The sequence below is a fragment of the Hyperoodon ampullatus genome (assembly GCF_949752795.1).
Source record: "Hyperoodon ampullatus genome assembly, chromosome: 8".
Taxonomy (NCBI): Eukaryota; Metazoa; Chordata; class Mammalia; order Artiodactyla; family Ziphiidae; genus Hyperoodon; species Hyperoodon ampullatus.
In genome coordinates, this window is record NC_136921.1 from 35,859,067 (window position 1) to 35,878,724 (window position 19,658).

Sequence of the window (19,658 nt, forward strand, 5' to 3'; positions counted from 1 at the left end):
GTGGGAGCCATGAACTTGCCATGTATCTTTGGACAGGCTCCTCAGCCTTCCTGACGTTGCAGTGCCCTCTCTCTGCAAAGGAGGAGATGGTGATAGAGGCCAGCTCTGCATGAGTAGGGCCAGGCAAGGATGGGACTCATCGTAGTTGGGGTAGGTCTTTTTTCTCTTGTCTGAGTAGGTTTATGTTTTATTGTTTCAGCCTTCCAGAGAGTGAAGGGGGAAATCAGATCGTGGGCTTTGAATCACCACTTTACCCAGATCCCAAATGAAAAGTGCCTTATTCGTGCCTGCACTTTGGACGTTTGTAAGTAAAGCAGAGAACGACCATCAAAACTCACAAGCACAGTTGCAGCACTGGCCGGCATTAAGCGATACTCTCAGGAAGAGGACAAACAAAGGGACTCACGTCACTTTTCCTGTCGAGTGAGGAAGAATCTTTTTCTCCCCATCCAGGCAGCATTTTCCTGTTCCTTTCTGTTGACAACCATTTGACTCCTAGGATAGTGAAATGCCTTGAGATGAAAAACTTTTTAACCTGTAAATGGTTGTGTGCCTTGAAGGGTTTGACAATTTAAATGAGGCTCCAAACTTTTAAAGTCACTTTTGGTGGTTTCTACTGGAATAGGGATAATCACAAGATCTTTCTTTTTTTTTTTTTTACTTTATTTTTTAAATACAGTGATACAGATAAATATATAGAATATATAATACACACACAGTATATATTATATAGCTTAAAACAATAATAAAGAATATGGAGAAGCATAAAAGAAATAAACTATCATTACTCTATTCCACTGACAATGTTTTTATGTAATATATATTTGTACTATAGTTTTAGTACAATCTACTTTTTACTTTGACTTTTTGTTCATTTATTTGCCTATCATTAAAAAGCCTTTAAAATATAATTTTGCTGATTGCATAATAGTCCATCTTCTGGCTATTCCATAATATAGTTGTAAAATTTGCTATTGATGTATACTTAGTGGGGTTTTTTTTCATTTTATAACTACAAATACCATAATGAACATTTCTATTCATTACATGTACAGCTTTGTGTACATCTCTGAATTTTTTCTTAGGTGAATTCCTAGTTGTAGAATCAATTGATAAGATGCTTTTCACAGCAATAATAATTTATCCATTCTCTAGTATATACAAGACTCAACAACACTGAGTATTATCATTTATAAAGGGACCTTAAAAAGAGAAAAGAAAACCATTTGGGAACCCGATCTCCCCGACATTTGCGAACTGCATGGGACTGACTGGGAATGAATGGACAATCAATGAATTTTAAAGCAGGGTTCCACTTGCTGGTTCTTTCATTTCCCATTTTCTCCAAGCTTACCTCTTGTACCTTCTTCCTCAAATAGTCTCTCCTAAGTTTCTAGTAAAATACTTTCTTCCAGATACTTCAGTTCTCTGTCTCTGCACAAATGTCTCAGGCTGGCAGCTGTGCAGAGACAGCTTCTTCTCTGTCCAAGAAGCAAAACCAGCTGAGCGAAGCCAGTAGCGCTTCCTCGCTCACCCAGAACTCTGGGCGCTCTCACGATGGACCATGAGTGAGAGATAACAGAAGAAGCCAGTCTTCTCTTGCCTAATAAATGGGAGCCTTGGGTATTCCCACCGGGGCTAGTTTCCTTTCACCCATGAAGGTCCCTGGGGCCAGTTGGCTGCAGGGTGGGTCTCTGACTGTATTTTTGCTTTTATCCCCAGAGTCTGTGCCTGGAAAGATGGATAACATCCACATTCCAGAGGGACAGAGGGTGCCTTTAACTTCCTTTATTTGTATTTCACAAGTGTTTTCCTATTTACACCAGCAATTTGATGGGTTTACAAGATATTCATTTTCTCAGCTTGTCACCTGCTGGCTCCCCCATGTGGCAGTAGAAGATGGGACACTCACTGGGGACCTGGCTGGCTCTGGGGAGTGGGACACACCTGTTGGTCCATTTCCAGGCCCTCATCCACTATTTGTGGAGTTGAGGCAAGAATACAAATGGAGGCCCCCGGCCTGTGGCCTGCTGCACTTCCCTCCCCACCCTGGCTCTGTTCTGTACCGTGAAGGGCCTCACACACTTGTGAGCCAGGCTGCATGTCCAAGCTCTGTCTACTCATTCCCCAAACAGCTAGTCTTTGGCCTCAGGGTGCACATGCTGGCTGTTATGATCTTCCCAAGGAAGATGGACTTGGGGAAGAGACTTGTGCCTGGGAATGGGGTCAGAACATATCTGGAGCACAGTCTAGAAAAGGGTGAAGGCTCGAGGCACACAAGTCACTTTGGCCCCGTGGCCTCCTGAGATTGGCTGGAGGAGGGCCAGCGAGGGGCTCTCCAAAGTTTGGAATCCCCCTTGCTTGGGTCTAAGGGCAGCACTGCCTACATCCATCCTGCCATCTGTAGAGGGTGATCAGATGTACTTGTCTGGTTTCCCTGCCAAACACTATTCATAGTGTGGACAGCATCCTCAATACAGTAGTAACTATTTGTTGAGTTCTTACTAGGTGCTAAGGAAGACTTTGTTATGAGCCTACAATTTCTCATTTGATTTTCACAGCAGCCTAGTGCGATATTGCTCTTTGGTGGGGGAAACTCCCGCCACTCTGGTACTTGGGGTGAATTTTGGATTCCACTCTAGATTTTTGGCTTCTTTATCTGCTCACACTTCCCCAGATGGTCTGGATTCTTGGAATTAACCTTGCCTCCCCAAAGCAAACTCCATGTCTTTGCTTGTCTCCTTGGGTTTCCTTGAGCCCTCCTATGTGTCCTGTCCTGAGGCCTTGCTGAACTAGCCATGGAAGATGTCTGGCTGGCTGGCTAGACCACCTAGCTTCCCAGTGGTGTGATGTAGAGCATCAAAGGTGGTGTAACGTTCACCCTTCCCTCAACAAAGAGCTCAAACTCCCATGAGTTAGTTGGAGCTAACTCAGTTGGTCTTCCGTATGGTCTATTTAGATGGTCTAAAAACCTCACCTCCTGTGCTCCCAGCCTGGACCAGCTGTCACTGTCATTCTTGCTCTGTAGGTTGCCTGCATAGTCCCCTACTCACCAAACAAAAGGTCCCTCCACTTGCAAGAATTGGCCGATACCCAGTGCAGTGGCATAGATTACCTAATCAGAGAAGAAGAAAAGTTATCAGTATTCTTTATTTTTACTGATTTTTAATTTATTTTTCTTTAGAAAATTGAAACAAACACAGGCGTTTTGTTTTGTTTTTGAGAATATTTAAATAGCCACTAGGCTGTTCACTGCTTTTTTTCTTCTTCTTAGATAATTATCCTTCCCACCACCTCAATTCCAGTTTTATTCTCTGTTCTAAAGAAGATGATAGTCTATCTGGTGAGCTCAGTTGCATCCATCTATTAAATTATTCATTCATTCAACATGTATCTATTGACAGCAACTATATTTCAGAGACTATGTAAGATGCAAGCGATCCCAAAACAAGAAAATGTGGCCGTTTCTAAGGCACCATATGAGTGAAGTGTAATGCCTCGGACAGGCTGTTAGTAGTGCCCCTCAGTGGATTTTAGGTCACTGCATCAGAATTTCTGCTATTTGTTTAAAATGCAAATCTCTGACCTTTCTCCAATTCTCCTAAATTAGAATGTCTGGGTCCGGTGGAGGAATCTGCATTTAAGAGGTCTGCAGGTAATTCTGTTGCATGGTAAAGTGTAAGAAACTCAGGTTTCCAAGGATGAAGGCATGGGGGCGGGTGGGATGGAGGAGGGTCAGTGTGGAATCGAGTTCATCGGGGGAGACTTCACAAAGAAGCTTGGGTTGAAGGATGAGAAAGCAATGGATTGGTGGAGAGCAGGGGAGGGGCATTCGGGGTTCACAGCGCAGCACAAGCAGAGGTGCAGAAGTGGAAACATGCGGAGGATTGAGGGTTGAGAAGAGACTGGCCAGCAGGGACTCATGTAGCTGAGGAGGAAGAGTGAGTTTGGGAGGCCAGCTGTTGGACTCCTCTGAATGCCGGTGAAGGAGAGTAGGCGTGGCCACATGAGGGGTAAGGAGCTGCTGAAGGACCTCAAAGAGTGGAAGGACCTAAGGAAGGCAGGGTTTTAGGTGATTTGACCTGATTTTCTGCAGTGGAGCAGAGAGAGTAAAGGAAGTCCACTGGCAACTGGCAGATTAGGAGAGTGTGTGGTGCTCACCCTTCAGGCCTCAATCTAAGGATTTGTATATCTACTGTGTAACAGATGTCTGGTTTAGGGATTGTTGACACCTGACATGAGCTGTATTGATCCTGCAAAAGGGATATGTTTATGAACTCCTCTTTATTTATTTATTTGGCTGTGCTGCGCCGCTTGTGGGACCTTAGTTGCCCAACCAGGGATTGAACCCAGACCCTCAGCAATGAATGCAGAGTCCTAACCACTGGACCGCCAAGGAATTCCCGTGAACTCTTTAGTAACTTAAACCCATTGAAAATTTTCTTTTTCTTTTTTCTTTTTTTTTGCGGTACGCGGGCCTCTCACTGTTGTGGCCTCTCCCGTTGCGGAGCACAGGCTCCGGACGCGCAGGCTCAGCGGCTGTGGCTCATGGGCCCAGCCGCTCTGCAGCATATGTGATCTTCCCGGACCGGGGCACAAACCTGTGTCCCCTGCATCGGCAGGCGGACTCTCAACCACTGCGCCACCAGGGAAGCCTGCAAATTTTAAAGGATTCCCTTCGATACATGAAGGGCTGTGTTATGGGTTGAATCGTGTCCTCCCCTCCCCCCCAGAAGATATGTTGACGTTCTAACCTCCGGAACCTGTGAATGTGACCTTATTTGGAAACCTGCAGTGATGCAGATGTAATCAAGTTAAGATGAGGCCCTACTGGATGAGGGTAGGCCTTAATCCAGTGACTGGATTATAAGAAGAGGGAAATTTGGACACAGACACACAGGGGAGAAGGCCGTGAGAAGATGGAGGCAGAGACGGGAGTGATGAATCTCTAAGTCGGGGAACGCCAGGACTGCTGTCCACCACCAGAAGCTAGGAAGAGGCAAGGAAGAGTCCTCTTCTAGAGCCTAGATTTCAGACTCTTCACCTCCAGAACTGCGAGAGAAGGAATTCCTGCTGCTTTAACACCCCCAGTTTGAGGTGCTCTGTTATGACAGCCCTAATGAAGGCAGCCACATAAGTCACTGGGTAGAAAAGCAGGGTGTCGAGATGCGGGTGTGGGCCACGCGTGCTCTTTAGTTCTGTGCAGCAAGTGCTCTGATAAGCAGATACACCTTGACATTCTTCTCTGCTCAGGGGTGAAAGCAGCTACTTCGGAAACAACCGAGGGGTCCCTGAACGGGGCTGGGGTGGCATTGTAGGTGGGGAGGATCAGGCTGACGCATGACCCCATCTGGCTTTGGCGGGCAGTGGGCTTGTTCAAGTCAGACCTACCCCCCAGGGCTGCCAGCAGCTGCTCCTCTGAAGGCTGCGGGTGGCTCCTGAGCAGCGTGTACATGGACATCACCATCCCTGGGGTCCAGATCCTGCACCGGGTGCCATGGCTCTCGTCAATCCTCTCCTGGAAGCATACAGGCATGGTCACAGGCCCTGCCTTCCTGCTGCCATCACCTCCTGCCAGGGTCCACATCCTGTGTCTCTCCTGTCATGGTGGAACCCTCTCCCTGAGCAGTTCACCCTCCCCTTGGGCAGAGTGGGCCGGCATCCCCTTTCTTTCTGGAGGAGGTGACCTGGGAGCCGTGTTCTAGCATTACGATGACTTCTCAAGCTCGAGTGCCCAGATCCTTCTAATTGGGAATTAGCACGCAACCTCCATTCCCAGAGTGAGAAGAGTTCTCCAGAAATCAGTAATTATAAGGAAAGCGTGTGTGATTTCAAAAACAGTTTCCTTGAGCACCCCTATTTCTTTCCCAGCCTGGTTCTGAGCACGGGGTCACCTCTTTCCGATTAACTTGGAGACTCTCCGTTATGGATCTCATGTTACTTTGTTCTTTAAATTCTTCTGGTGTGGCTCAAAGGAGCTCTGCTTTCAAAGGTCCACGACTTTGGTCTGTGTTCTAGATCCTTGCTATCTGAAGTGCAGTCCGTGGACCAGCAGTGTTGGTTCCACCTGCGGTCTTTTAGGAAATGCGGAACCTCTGGCCTCTGCTCCAAACTTCTTGACTCATAATCTGCATTTTTAACAAGCTCCCAGCTGATTGGTTCTTGGGCACATTAAAGCCTTGCTCTGGATTCAGAATGTAGTATAATTCTAGGATTTGGGCTTATTGGCCTTGGGGTGAACATCCTCTCTGACCTTCTCAGAGACTCTAGTAAACTCTGCTGGGTCTTTGGCCTTTGTTGACCTTCCTGGAATTGACTCTTATGTGGTTAAATCCAGACTCCTTCTTCCTGGAAGGACTCGCAGTGTTAATGGGTCTGGACCTATGACTCTCCAAACCGCTGTGACAATGACAGAGGAACTGGTGTGTTTATACCAGTGTATGTCACAGTACTCTTAAAACTCCATGCCAGAGGGAATAATCCTGAATTTTACCCTGTTATCCTCAGAGGTGTTTTATTCTATGCACAATGCTCTTTGTGCAATATTTATTCTGCCTCTCAGTCTAATGGGCATTAATCAATGTTTTGATCATGCTGTTATCATTCAAGCAGAAAAAGTAAGAAGAAAGATGATCAGCTAATGAAATGTAGATGAATTTCTAGCTTTCTTTTAAATCACTTAACAGATATTATTATCCTGATCAATATGCATCCAAAGCTTCTACTTACTGGACCACAACCTAGAAGCCCCAGGAGGCACAGTCAACACAGTGTTGATTACAAAGACAGAGTTAAGAAATGAGAAATTTAGGATGTGCTTTTACCTGCACGGGGTGAAGCCTCATTTTGTTGCTTCCAACACCTTTCAGTGGTGACAGCAGCCCCACACAGAGAGCAGATGGGCACCAGGCACACGGTGACAGAGAAGTGTCTTATATGAGAAGCACAAGGAAAATCCAAAGGAACACAGCTCTGCCCTGTGGGGAATGTGAGAACCAGGAAGGGCAGTGGAAACCACCCCCGCTCCCTGTCACTCAGCCGAGAGGATGGAGACCTGGAGGAGTGCCTGGGAGGAAGAATTTAGAGTCCTCTCTGCCGACTCTGTATTATCTATAAGAATTGGGATCCTTAGGGGGAATGCGGGCATTCTGAACCTCAGAAACATTTTCCAAACCTAGAACAGACCCACCTGGGTCTGGTCTCAGTGGGAATGGACCTGTGTCATCAGGAATATGGTTGGACGTCAACTAGTAAACATTAGGACATTGATCCCATAAAGGTAAAAGGCGCGCCTTTGTCTTTTAACCGTATTTGATAATTTTTTTGCTTGTTCATTTTAAACTCTCTGTATGAGGTCATTCAGCAGAGTTGGAAGGCCTGTGTCCTGAGGCCATTTCCTGATTTCTTGGGCCAGTGGATTTGGGAGCAGCCCAAGTCCTGGAATCTGGCCCTTAATGAAAGGCTGGAATCATGGCCCAGATCCAGCCCAACAGTAGAAAGAGCATTAGTGTCAGAGCCAGAAAACGTGGGCTCAAGGTGTTGTTCTACATACTAGTTGCATGACCTTGAGCAAGTCACTTCATCCTTCTGACATCAGTTTCCTCATCTGTAAAATGAATGCTTGGCCTAAATTGCGGTTTCTTTCTTTCTTTTTTTAAAAAATAAATTTATTTATTTATTTATTTTTGCTGCATTGGGTCTTCGTTGCTTCACGCGGGCTTTCTTTTTAGTTGCAGCAAGCGGGGGGTACTCTTTGTTGCCGTGCGCAGGCCTCTCGTTAAGATGGCTTCTCTTGTTGCGGAACATGGGCTCTTGGCACGCGGGCTTCAGTAGTTGTGGCACATGGGCTCAGCAGTTGTGGCTCACGGGCTCTAGAGTGCAAGCTCAGTAGTTGTGGCACACGGGCTTAGTTGCTCCGTGGCATGTGGGATCCTCCCAGACCAGGGCTTGAACCCGTGCCCCCTGCATTGACATGTGACTCTTAACCACTGCGCCACCAGGGAAGTCCCTCTTTCTTTCTTTCTTTCTTTTTTTTTTTGGCCGCACTGTGCGCATGCAGGATTTGTGGTATGTGGGATCTGCAGTATGCAGGATCTTCCTTTCCCTTTGTTCCCCAGGGATGAAACCCATGCCCCCTGCAGTGGAAGCACAGAGTCTTAACCTCTGGACCAACAGGGAGGTCCCTTAATTGGGGATTCTTAACCTGGGATGCATCAATGGGCCGTGGGAGGCCCACGATCTCCTGGAAATTGTGTGCAAAACATTATTAATTTTTGTAAAAGCTCATAGATTTTATCAGCTTCTCAGAGGGGTCTAAGACCTAGAGAGGGTTAGAATCACAAGGTTGGAAGGTCTTTGAGATCTTCGTCAGCTGTGAGATGAGAGTGCAAGCCTGGCCTCTGGGCATCTGGGCAGATACCTTATCTCCTGGGACGTGGGGTCTCGCTTAGACAGCATCACGGTGCAGGTGCCACAGCCTCCTCTTCTGCAGGCATACTTGGTTCCTGTCAGGTGCACTGGGAAGGGTGGTCAAGGAAAGACTCCCAGGCGGACACGTCGCCTCTATTAGAGCTGCCTTCCTAGGGTGTCACTAGCGAAGAAAGTCTCCTTCGTGGGATGAGGTGCAGATCTGAGAAGGCATTCGCCTGCCCGCAGGCCTCAGTCAAGACAACTCTGTATCTTCCTAGCTTTGTGACACTGGACATAGGAACCTCTCCCTGCCTGTTTCCTCGCTTGCAAAGAGGGAAAGGTAATACCTACTTTATCTTCACAGGCTTAGCATAAGCATCTTGTAGGATTACAGAAGTAAAAGCCCTTGGAAAAATCCTATTTCATTATAGGTATTCTTCTGGGTTCCAATCATGTAATTGGAAGAGAAACACTTATTTTTAGCAGTTTAATGTATTGCTAGTTTTGCCCAGTAATTTGTACTGCATTTGAAACCAAGTCAGTGAGCCTTCGGAGAAAACTCCCGTCCTTATTTTCATATCCCACCTGGAGTGTCCCTCTGCTCCTGCTTGGTCCAGGTCCAATCCCAAGGCTCAGCCTCTGATCCTCTCTTTAGTCATCCTTCTCCCTGATTGTGGTCCGTTTCCACACAGTTTATGGATTGGATGTAATTAACTAGACTGGCTAAGAAGACTTTGGAATCTTTGGCTTTTTTTTTTTTAAGCCATATGGCTTGCTCATCTAAATTAAGTCATAACCATAAATGCTTATCAGAGAGGTGTGTGAATGAGTGGAGTGGGCTGGGTGTGACTGGAGAGCTTGTGCCCCATTTTAGATGGAGGATGACAGGTCCCACTCAGCTCTAAGCAAGACTGTTGCTGGGCAGGAAGGACTAACTTCCCATTTTTCCTGAGAAATTCCTATTTTTTTTTTTAAAAAAATGAGATTTCCTAATTTTCAAACGTTGACAACAAATTAAAAACCATGTGGGCTTTTAAACAAAACTTGTAATTTCTGTCTTTTTTTTTTTTGGCTTCTCTGAGAGATCCATTAGATTTACCAATTAAAATATGTTTGCTGTTATGAAGATCTAAATTTCAGAATATAGAATGGTGGGGAAAATCTGTTGTGAGAAAACAGATGTAGAGAAAGGTAATCTTCTCCTATGACACGTGCTCTTCCTGAAACTGGAGAATTTGGTTTTCTTCCAGGGAAGAGTACGTGCAACACAAACCTCTATTACATAACCACCATCTTGGGGATTTGGAAGGCACTTAAGGGAATAATTAGTGCTGAAAGAAAGAGCTTAGCTTCTATTTCATGGCTATTAAATCAAGATATAAGAAACTCTGGGGAAACTTTATCCTCTCCAAATAGCTCAATTAACTTAATATCCTTAAAACCATTGCCAAAAGCAAATAGAGAGCAAGGGCCACGGGACCTGGCTGTGTGGGGATGGAGAGATTTGATTAGTTCTCATAATTGTAGCTGGCCTATGTTTTAAGGCAAACACGGACCCGGCCAAGACTGGGATCAAAAGGGTCCAGTTCTTTCATAAGAAGGTCAGCAGGGTGACTTCTGGGTCCACATTCCTCTCAATCACCTGCACTAGAAACAGAAAAGAGAATATTATGGGAATTGAATGGGTGACCCAGAGGAATGCCTGTCATGGCCTGCTTGGTTTATGGACTGGGGTATATTAGGCCTGATTTCATTTGCCTCTTTTTTTGTGCTCTACAGGCAAACAACTTTTACATACATTTATGGAGTAAAAGACTCACCAAGCATCTGTGGCAACAGTGCTCTTATATGTGATTAGAGTTGGGAACCACCACTGTGTAAAGATGCCCCTGTGTTTTCCTCTAAGAGTTTTATAGTGTCTGGTCTTACATTTAGATCTTTAGTCCATTTGGAATATATTTTTGTATATGGTGTTAGGGAGTGTTCTAATTTCATTCTTTTACATGTAGCTGTCCAGTTTTCCCAGCACCACTCATTGAAGAGGCTTTCTTTTCTCCATTGTATGTTCTTGCCTCCTTTGTTGTAAATTAGGTGACCATAGGTGCGTGGGTTTATCTCTGGGCTTTCTATCCTGTACCATTGATCTATATTTCTGTTTTTGTGCCAGTACCATACTGTCTTGATTACTGTAGCTTTGTAGTATAGTTTGAAGTCAGGGAGCCTGATTCCTTCAGCTCCATTTTTCTTTCTCAAGATTGCTTTGGCTATTCGGGGTCTTTTGTGTTTCTATAGGAATTATAAAATTTTTTGTTCTAGTTCTGTGAAGAATGCCATTGGTAGTTTGATAGGGATTGCAATGAATCTGTAGATTGCTTTGGTTAGCTAGTGGGAAGCAGCAGCATAGCACAGGGAAATCAGCTCGGTGCTTTGCGACGACCTAGAGGGGTGGGATAGGTAGGGTGGGAGGGAGGCTCAGAAGAGAGGGGATATGGGAATATATGTATGTGTATGGCTGATTCACTTGTTGTACAACAGAAACTAACACAGTTTAGAGAGAGCCATAAAATAGAGAGCTATAAAAAAAATAGAGAGCTATAAAAAAAAAATGCCCCTGGCACTTAAATTCTTCACGTTTGCTGCACTATCTAAATTTGTGGAGTCTTTTAACCCAGTCTTTTGTACTCTTGAAATACTTCAAATTGGAGAAGGACTTGGATGCTGTGTGTGTGTGTGTGTGTGTGTGTCTGTGTCTGTGTCTGTGTATGTAAGTGTGAAGGGTCCTTGAGGGAAGAAGGCTGAATAGGAAGGGTTTCTATTCTGGCACCTCTGAGACACCTCCTGTGGGGAGTATGTTTGATAACATCAGGGATCCTAAGACTTGGTGGCAGAAAGGGGAGGTGAGGGAGTTGCTACCATCCTGGAGTGGTCCCTGAATGTGCCACTAGCAGCGTGGCCAATGGTGAGCCTTGTGGCCCCAGCTCAGGACCCAGGGAGGTTCGGGAAGAACACTAGAACTCCTCCCTCCCTCACCTTGATAAGTGGGGGATTTGGCACTCTAAAGCCATGGAGGGAGCTTCTTTGCTGCTTCTTTCCCATTTGCTTATTTACTTTCACTTTTTCTTTGGGTGTCCTGTAAACACCTCCAGCCATTTTGTTGCAACAGAGGAAAGGAAGCTACAGTGGGCCACTCATGTTTGGTTCTTCTTTCTCCCCAGAAGAAAAACATGAACTTTTGTAGACCTCAAAGAATAAAATAGTACAGGAAGATGCTTCCAAGTTGAGATATTACAATTCAAGAGCTTTCTGGATCTCTAGGGGCTGCTATCAATGAAAGAAGCAGCCCTCATCTGCCTGCCCTTACTTTCATCCCAGGTCTTTTGAATATTTATTTATTTATTTGGTTGCCCAGGGTCTTAGTGGTGTCACGCAGCCTCCTTAGTTGTGGCATGCATGTGGGATCTAGTTCCTTGACCAGGGATTGAACCTGGTCCCCCAGCATTGGGAGCGTGCAGTCTTAACCACTGCGCCACCAGGGAAGTCCCCCAGGTCTTTTGAAAGCACTTAATGAGAAGGTGGTTGGATAATATTTTTATAATCTAGCTGATTCCACTCCTACCACACAACCTGTGTTTCCTCTAACCCTTGATTTATTCCCTGTCCGGGCTGCAGCCACTTCATTCTGGGCTCATGACTCAGAAGGGATGCAGGACAGAAAATAGAGGAAGGAGCCTCCAAAGCCCAGGCCAGTGGAACAAGCGAGTAAGGACCCAGCTTGTAAGTGAGAGTTTTGGAAGAACGTTTAGTGGCTGCTGGCGGTGGAGACTGGATACAGGAGAGAGAGTTAAAACGAAAGTGATGAGAAGGTAGAGGCTCTGCTCTATCTCCTTCCTTGGGCCAAGCCCCGACGTGGGGCAGGGGTGGAGGTACCTGACAAAATTCCAGCTAAGCTCATGGGATGGGAAGGCTGAGGGGCCCTGGAGGAGAGGTGGCAAGACCCCGGAGAAGCTGCATGCCTTGGAGCACAGAATGGTCCCTTGAGAGACGCAGGAGAGGAACAGGCCCGGCAGAAGGCACTGAGGATTAACTAGTGGGCTGTGTGGACTGATGGTGAGGCCTGGAGGGGTGGCTGCCAGGGAAAAGTGTTGTAGCGTTTCCTCCTGCAATTCCACTGCAACTCAGGGAAAGAGGGGGCCTGGAAATTGACTGCAATTACACGTCAACTAATTCTGTATAATGGAGACTCAACAGAAAAATTAAGTTCAAAAAACAGAAAAATAGGGCTTCCCTGGTGGTGCAGTGGTTGAGGGTCCGCCTGCCGATGCAGGGGACACGGGTTCGTGCCCCGGTCCGGGAAGATCCCACATGCCGCGGAGTGGCTAGGCCCGTGAGCCATGGCCACTGAGCCTGAGCATCTGGAGCCTGTGCTCCGCAATGAGAGAGGCCACAACAGTAAGAGGCCCGCGTACCGCAAAAAAAAAAAAAAAACAGAAAAATAAAGAGCGCTCCATTTCTTATCCTCCTGAGTTTGAGAATTGGTATATGTTGCTAGAATAGAGGGCCTTCAGTATATCAGGCCCAGTGCTAAGGGCCTCGTATAAGAATTTAGGAGGTTCCTAATCAATGAAAGAAGCGTCTCTCTTAATCTTTACAATAGCCGTAAAGACGGGCACCCTGAGGCTCAGGGAGGTGAAGTAACTTGTAGAAGCTTGTCCAGTAAAAGGCAGAGCCGGCTTGGAACCAAGGCTGTCTGACACTGAGGCACGTGCCATTACCCCCAATGCTTTACTGCCTCCGCACATTCCCAGAGGCCGAGCCCGGGCGGACTGGATAACGGGCCAAATTAGCCTGGTTACCAGCCTCTGGCTTCTTGTCCCTGATTGGAGCGGTCTCAACCCAAACAGGCCACAAGTGCTCCCCTCACCTTAGAAGTTTCCTGTTGTCTCTGCAAACTATGGTAGTGACACCCAACCCTTACCTTCCACCCATTCACAAAGAAAACCAATTCATCCGATCTCGATGGGCAAGGCATTGCACCCGTAGCTAAAGTTTCACCTTACAGCTCCAAATGGGAATGCTCTTTGGCACCAGCTGCAGAAATGAGCAGAAAGGATTTAGGTCCGAGCAACTGAAATCTCTTCCTGTGTGGAAGCAGACAGCCTGGAGCCCCAGAGAGCAGGGCAGGGGGTGGAGACTCCCTTGCTTCGTGGCCTTTTAAGTCAAGGGCACCTGTGTGGCCCGGCCTCCTAGCTCATGCCTCACTTTGCCTCCCACCAATCCTGGCTTTGAAGCTTGCTCGTGAATAGCCCACACCTTTTCGTGCTTCCTTGGAAGTTGGAGGGCTTCAGTGTGAAAACCATAAACTGTTTAAACTTAAACCCACTCTGCATGCTGCTTCCGCCCCAGGGGCATGTCCTGGATGGACTTCCTCCTTCTCATGGAGAGCTAGCAGTGGGCTTTCAGAGACCTCCCACTTGCCCCAACGTTTTTCTTATTCTAGCTGCAGAAATGTCTACTTACAGGAAATTGCATGGACAAGTCCAGTCTGTGCCCTGAAGTGGAGGTGTAGGGTGTTGCATCCACCCAGCACCTTGATGCCTTTCCTCCTTCCTCCTGGCCCACAGGATTATTCCATTGGAAAATAGTGATCCAGTCTAGGTAACCACTCAACAGATAAATAAACTAGGGCCCACCTCTCTGAGCGCAGCTTCACCGCTTTCTCCCTTGGTTGTTGTCTCTGCCACACTGGCCTTTGCCTGCTTCTTCTTTTTTTGAGGTACGCGGGCCTCTCACTGTTGTGGCCTCTCCCGTTGCGGAGCACAGGCTCCGGACGCGCAGGCTCAGTGGCCATGGCTCACGGGCCCAGCTGCTCCGCGGCATGTGGGATGCTCCCGGACCGGGACACGAACCCGTGTCCCCTGCATCGGCAGGCGCACTCTCAACTACTGCGCCACCAGGGAAGCCCTCCCTGCTTCTTGAATGTGCTGAGTTCGTTCCTGTCCTAGGCCTTGGTGCACGTTACCCGTTCTGCCTCGACTTCTCTTCTCTCAGACGCTGGCATGTCTCTGCCTTCTTGGTACTTGGGTCTGAGCTCTTCCCTGACCACCCAGTCTGAAGGAGCATGTCCATCACTCTCCTAACAGCTCTGTTTCGTTTTCTTCATGGCACTCAGTCCTACCTGACGCTTCTTCACCTGGTATTTGCTTTCTCCACTAGAATGCAAGCTACCTGAGGGCACCACTGTATCCCAGTCCTGGAATGGTGCCGACCACAGAATAGATGCCCAGTGAGTACCTGTTAAGTGACCAAAGAAGGCTCTTCCATGTTGCAGTGATAGCAACCCTGTTCCTATCCAGCTGTGGTTGTTTGTCCTTGTATCTTCCCTCCTTCTCTATTTACCATCAAAAAGCAGCATCAGGGGCTTCCCTGGTGGTGCAGTGGTTGAGAGTCCACCTGCCGATGCAGGGGACATGGGTTCGTGTCCCGGTCCGGGAAGATCCCACATGCCGCGGAGCGGCTGGGCCCGTGAGCCATGGCCGCTGAGCCTGCACGTCCAGAGTCTGTGCTCCGCAACGGGAGAGGCCACAACAGTGAGAGGCCCGCGTACCACACACACACACACACACACACACACACACACACACACACAAAGCAGCATCAAACCTCTCTTCACTGCTTTCTCTCAATTCCAAAAGCATCTGCAGATCCAACCAATTGCTTCTTTACTTTCTACTTAATAAATCAGGAAACGAGTCTCTAATCTGCTACTAATAGTTTGTTGGCTTATCAATGTTTGTATCTCATTTTCCCAATTAAGTATTAAGCTCCTGGAGGTTAAGCAGCTGGTTGTTTCCCCCACCATGCTCAGCATGGATGACAACTTGTTCATTGCAGGGATTCATGAATGCTTGACTGATTACCCCAAATACTTTAAATGAAGGAGGCATTAGTGATCATTCATTCATTGGCCCAGCAGTTATTAAGCATCTACCTTGCACCAGGCATTATGCTAAGTGGTAGAGGCACAGTGGAAAATAAGATCTACATGTTTTCTTCCTCCAAAGAGTTTATAGTTAGTAAGAGAGACAATTAACATGTAATTAGATATCAACAATTGTGAGAAACATAGAACAGAGCAATTAGCTTTGTCTGGGGAGAAGGATCAGAGAAGGCTTCCCTGAGGAAGGGACATGTAGGCCCACAAGATGACTAGGAGTTGATTCCAAGAGAATTGGGAATGGAGGGGAGGCGGGCTGGGGGAGAGGGAAAGTGGCATGTGGAGACGGAGGCGCTTCCTCTGGCTGCTTCCACTTAGGGGAAAACCGACGCAGGGATTGTCTAAGGGTCCACAGTCTGTTCACCATCTTATTCTGCCCTTGTTTTTTTTTGTTTTTTTTTTTGGCCTCTGCCCCTGGCAGTGGAAGCATGGAGTCCTAACCACTGGATTTCCAGGGAATTCCTTCACTCTGCTATTTAAAACAGAGCAGCCAGTGATCACAAAGAACACACGGTTCCCATTTATAGGAGCGCGGATACTGCCAACAAAAAGCATAAATCATGGTGTTTCAAAATATTTATAGGAGTAACTCCTTCAGAGTCAATATAAAACACAAGCATTTACTGGAGAAGATCAGTTTTAGAGTACTAAAGTCAGATTACGGTATTAGAGTTGGAAGATATAAGTACTATGGATTAGGGAACCAAATACATTCATTGCTGGGAAACTGGAAACTGACCTTGAATGGCTTTAAAGAAGTGTTTTTCCAACACACAGGGAAAGTTTTGCTTGAATGGTATCTTGTGAAGTGTAAACAAATTATTAAGACGGTTACTGCTTAGCCTGGAGGGCTATGGGTGAGGCCTAAAGTCCTCTGGTTTTCTCTCCTTCGGAAACCCTCAGGGCTCTGGGGAGCTGAGTCTAAAGATCCCTCATGGCAGAGGGAACAAAGGTTGTTCACAGTAGGAAGGTAGGAGGTTGTCTCTGCCAAGTTTTTCTGATTCTCAGACCTCATTCAAGACAATGGGGAAAAAAGCAACCACTGCTTTTTTTTTTTTTTTTTTTAATTTCTTTCCTTTTAAATGGGTTGTTCCGGTGGGTGAGAGAAATGCCACATCTATTGACCCAGGTGCTTGTATGTTTGTTATAAAAAAGGTCTTATGAGTTACATCAAAGAATCCCTGTCACCCAAGGAAAGAACTCACATTGGAAATGACACCCCTCCCCAACAATTCAAACAAACTTATTTCTGGGGGAAAAAATGTAACCAGTCTTGCCTGCTGATGTAAATGGAAAAGTACTTGCCACTACTTCTGTGTCCCTGGGGTGCTGCCTTCTGTTGCGAGCTCCTCAAAACCTGAAGATGGAACACTGGCAAGCAGACCAACAGTGGGTGCTTTTAGGAACCCCAGGTTGGTCATTAAATGACCTTAGGGGGCCTCCCTGGTGGCGCAGTGGTTGAGAGTCCGCCTGCCGATGCAGGGGATACGGGTTCGTGCCCCGGTCTGGGAGGATCCCATATGCCACGGAGCGGCTGGGCCCGTGAGCCATGGCTGCTGAGCCTGCGCGTCCGGAGCCTGTGCTCCGCAACGGGAGAGGCCACAACAGTGAGAGGCCCGCGTACCACAAAAAAAAAAAAAAAAAAAAAAAAATGACCTTAGGTTGGTCATTACATGTCTATGTTCCAGACCCTCCATTCTTAACCTCTTTGACTGTGAGGTCCCTTCCCTGCCCCTCCCAGCTCTGATCTTCCAGCCTCTGTGGAGCCAGGTGGCTGCTGGGCTTCTGGGAAGCTGGGTGCCAGTGAGACCTGGGCTGTGTGTGGGGAGAGGTTCCAGGCTGGGGGAAGACCCTGGAAATCTGCACTTTGAGAACTGTGAATCTGGAGGAGAGTTTGGTCCTTTGGGGTGCAGGTGTGCCACATGGGCCATCCAAGCCCTTTCTTCCCAATGGGCGAGTATGAGGGGAGTCAAGGGAGCTGCAAGGCTGTGAGTCTTCCTCAGTTTCCTTAGAAGGGCACTGGCAGGCTTCCTGCTTCTGCCCTGCCAGCTCACCGGGTGAATCAGGATCACTTTGGCTTCTATAGCCGGGTGCTTCTTAGGGTACGCCAATAACTAGGTTGGAGCCCAGTAAGCCGACAAATATATTCAAGGGGGCCTGTTGCGGATTGAGCTGCATGAATTTCCCAATGTGATCTTATTTGGAAACTGGGTCTTTATAGATGCAATCAAATTAAGATGAAGTCACAGTGGATTAGAGTGGGCCCTATAAGGGCCCTTATAAGGAGAGGGAGATTTGGAGACAGACAGACATACACGGAGGGAAGATAGACATGGAGGCAGAGATTGGAGTGATGTGTCTATAAACAGGGAATACCAAGCATTGCTGACAACCACCGCAAGCTAGCGAGAGAGAGGCAAGGGACACTCCTTCCCTGAGCATTCAGAGGAAGTATGGCCCTGTTGACACTTTGATTTCAGACTTCCAGCCTTCAGAACAGTGAGAGGATACATTTCTGTTGTTTTAAACCAGCCAGCGTGTGGTAATTTGTTAGCGCAGTCCTTGGCAACTCATACAGACCCAAAAGTTAGAGGGACAATTATTCAAAATAGAACACACTCAGCAAAAGGGAGCTATTGGAGGAGACAACTGTCAATTTGAATTAAAAAAAAAAAGATTATTGAAGTGCAGCCCTCATTAGGGCTGCCCCTTCCATCAGAGGCCTAGCGTGCAAGGGCCTGGGAGGCAGAATGATTTCAAAGGAGGGGCTGCTGCTGCCTTGTGCCCACACTGCGGGCTCCACTTCCTGTCCAACTGGTTAGGTGAGGGCCTTTGGCTGGTCCAAGCTGCACAGCCTCCACCTGCCTGCTGAGTGTACCAGCTGGGGCGTGGCTACCTCTGCCTGTTGTTGAGGGATGGAGCCACCTGGAGCTGTGCTGACCACCAAGCAGAGAACAGCCTGGGGCGGGACCATGGTAGACAGCCCCCCCTAGGGCAATGCCCAGCAGAGGCATCGGGCCCAACTTCTGCCCAGAAGAGCTGATGGGGTGGGATCCTGAAGGCAGGCCCAGCGGGTCCTGAAGGGCCCAGTGGGCCTGGAAGCTAGAGCATCTAGCCAAAGAGGATTATTCTAGAGCATCTAGCCAAAGGGGATTATTCTGGAGTCTTAAGGATTTGGACATCTCTGGACCTGCCATCCTTTTCTTCTTTCCTATTTCTCCCTTTTGCAATGGAAATGTCTATTCTATGCCTGTCACACCACTGTATTTTGAAAGCACACAGCATGTTTTATTTCCTATGTAGCACTTTGCCTGCATGAAAGGTCATGAATTCTGTGGGGCAGGGGTGGAATGCTATGCTCTGAATGTTTGTGTCCCCCCAAATTCATATGTTGAATCCTAACCCGCAAGATGATGGTATTAGGAGGTGTGGGGCTTTGGGAGGTGATGAGGCCATGAGGGCAGAGCCCTCATATATGTGATTAGTGCCCTTATAAAAGGGACCCCAGAGAGCTCCCTTGCTCCTTGTACCAAGTGAGGGCACAGTTAGAAGACAGCAGTCTATGAACCAGGCAGCAGGTGCTCACTGGACACCAACTCTCTGGTGCCTTGATCTTGGACTTCTGGCCTTCAGAACTATAAGAAATAAATGCCTGTTGTTTGTAAGCTACCTGGTCTATAGTATTTTGTTATAGTACCCAATGGACTAAGACAACCCCTGCCCCCAAGACTTTCTCAAGAAAAAACCAACCAACCAACTTACAAACAATTCAGTCGATGGAGGAAGATTGGAGAGATGTGTCTACAAGCCAGGGAACACCAAGGAAGACACTCTCTGTGAGCTGAAGAGAGATCTGAGTCTAGAGATTGGAAATTCTCCTCAAGTTCCAGGCTGGATTGAAGAGAAAGACACGCATCTGACATCTCCTGACACCATTTTTGTACTCCAAGGATAAAAAGAATTTCTTACAAGGTACTAGCTTGAAAGATCAAGTTTTCTATGAAAGAAAAAAATTCAGCCTGGCGTCAAACTTCTCGCTGCCATGTGGACGATAGAGGGTGGGAGACTAGCAGCTGCAGGTTTGGTTTCTGAGAAGAGAGAAGGGCAATAGATACCCTGTGGGTGGAGCTAAGTATTCCTGCCAGGGTAACAACCACCTTACCACCTGAGAAGGATCAAACAGAAAACAACCCCATTGAGAAATGTGAAGAGGAGAGGAAGCCTGAATTATATAAATATGTGACATTATATTATT

At 47.2% G+C, this 19,658-nt stretch overlaps 1 pseudogene across 1 annotated transcript in view; it reads right to left on the bottom strand.

Moving 5' to 3' along the window:
* LOC307057483 (aldehyde oxidase 2-like) overlaps positions 1 to 13,438 on the bottom strand; it is a 64,967-nt pseudogene extending 51,529 nt beyond the window's left edge. Inside the window, exons 1-7 of the transcript in view lie at positions 13,385 to 13,438; positions 10,003 to 10,051; positions 8,420 to 8,516; positions 6,825 to 6,931; positions 5,392 to 5,518; positions 3,054 to 3,115; positions 407 to 495 (exon numbers count right to left, since the gene is read on the bottom strand). The product of the transcript in view is annotated as an aldehyde oxidase 2-like (transcript). The remainder of the gene's footprint in view (positions 1 to 406; positions 496 to 3,053; positions 3,116 to 5,391; positions 5,519 to 6,824; positions 6,932 to 8,419; positions 8,517 to 10,002; positions 10,052 to 13,384) is intronic.
* Positions 13,439 to 19,658: the final 6,220 nt, after the last annotated feature.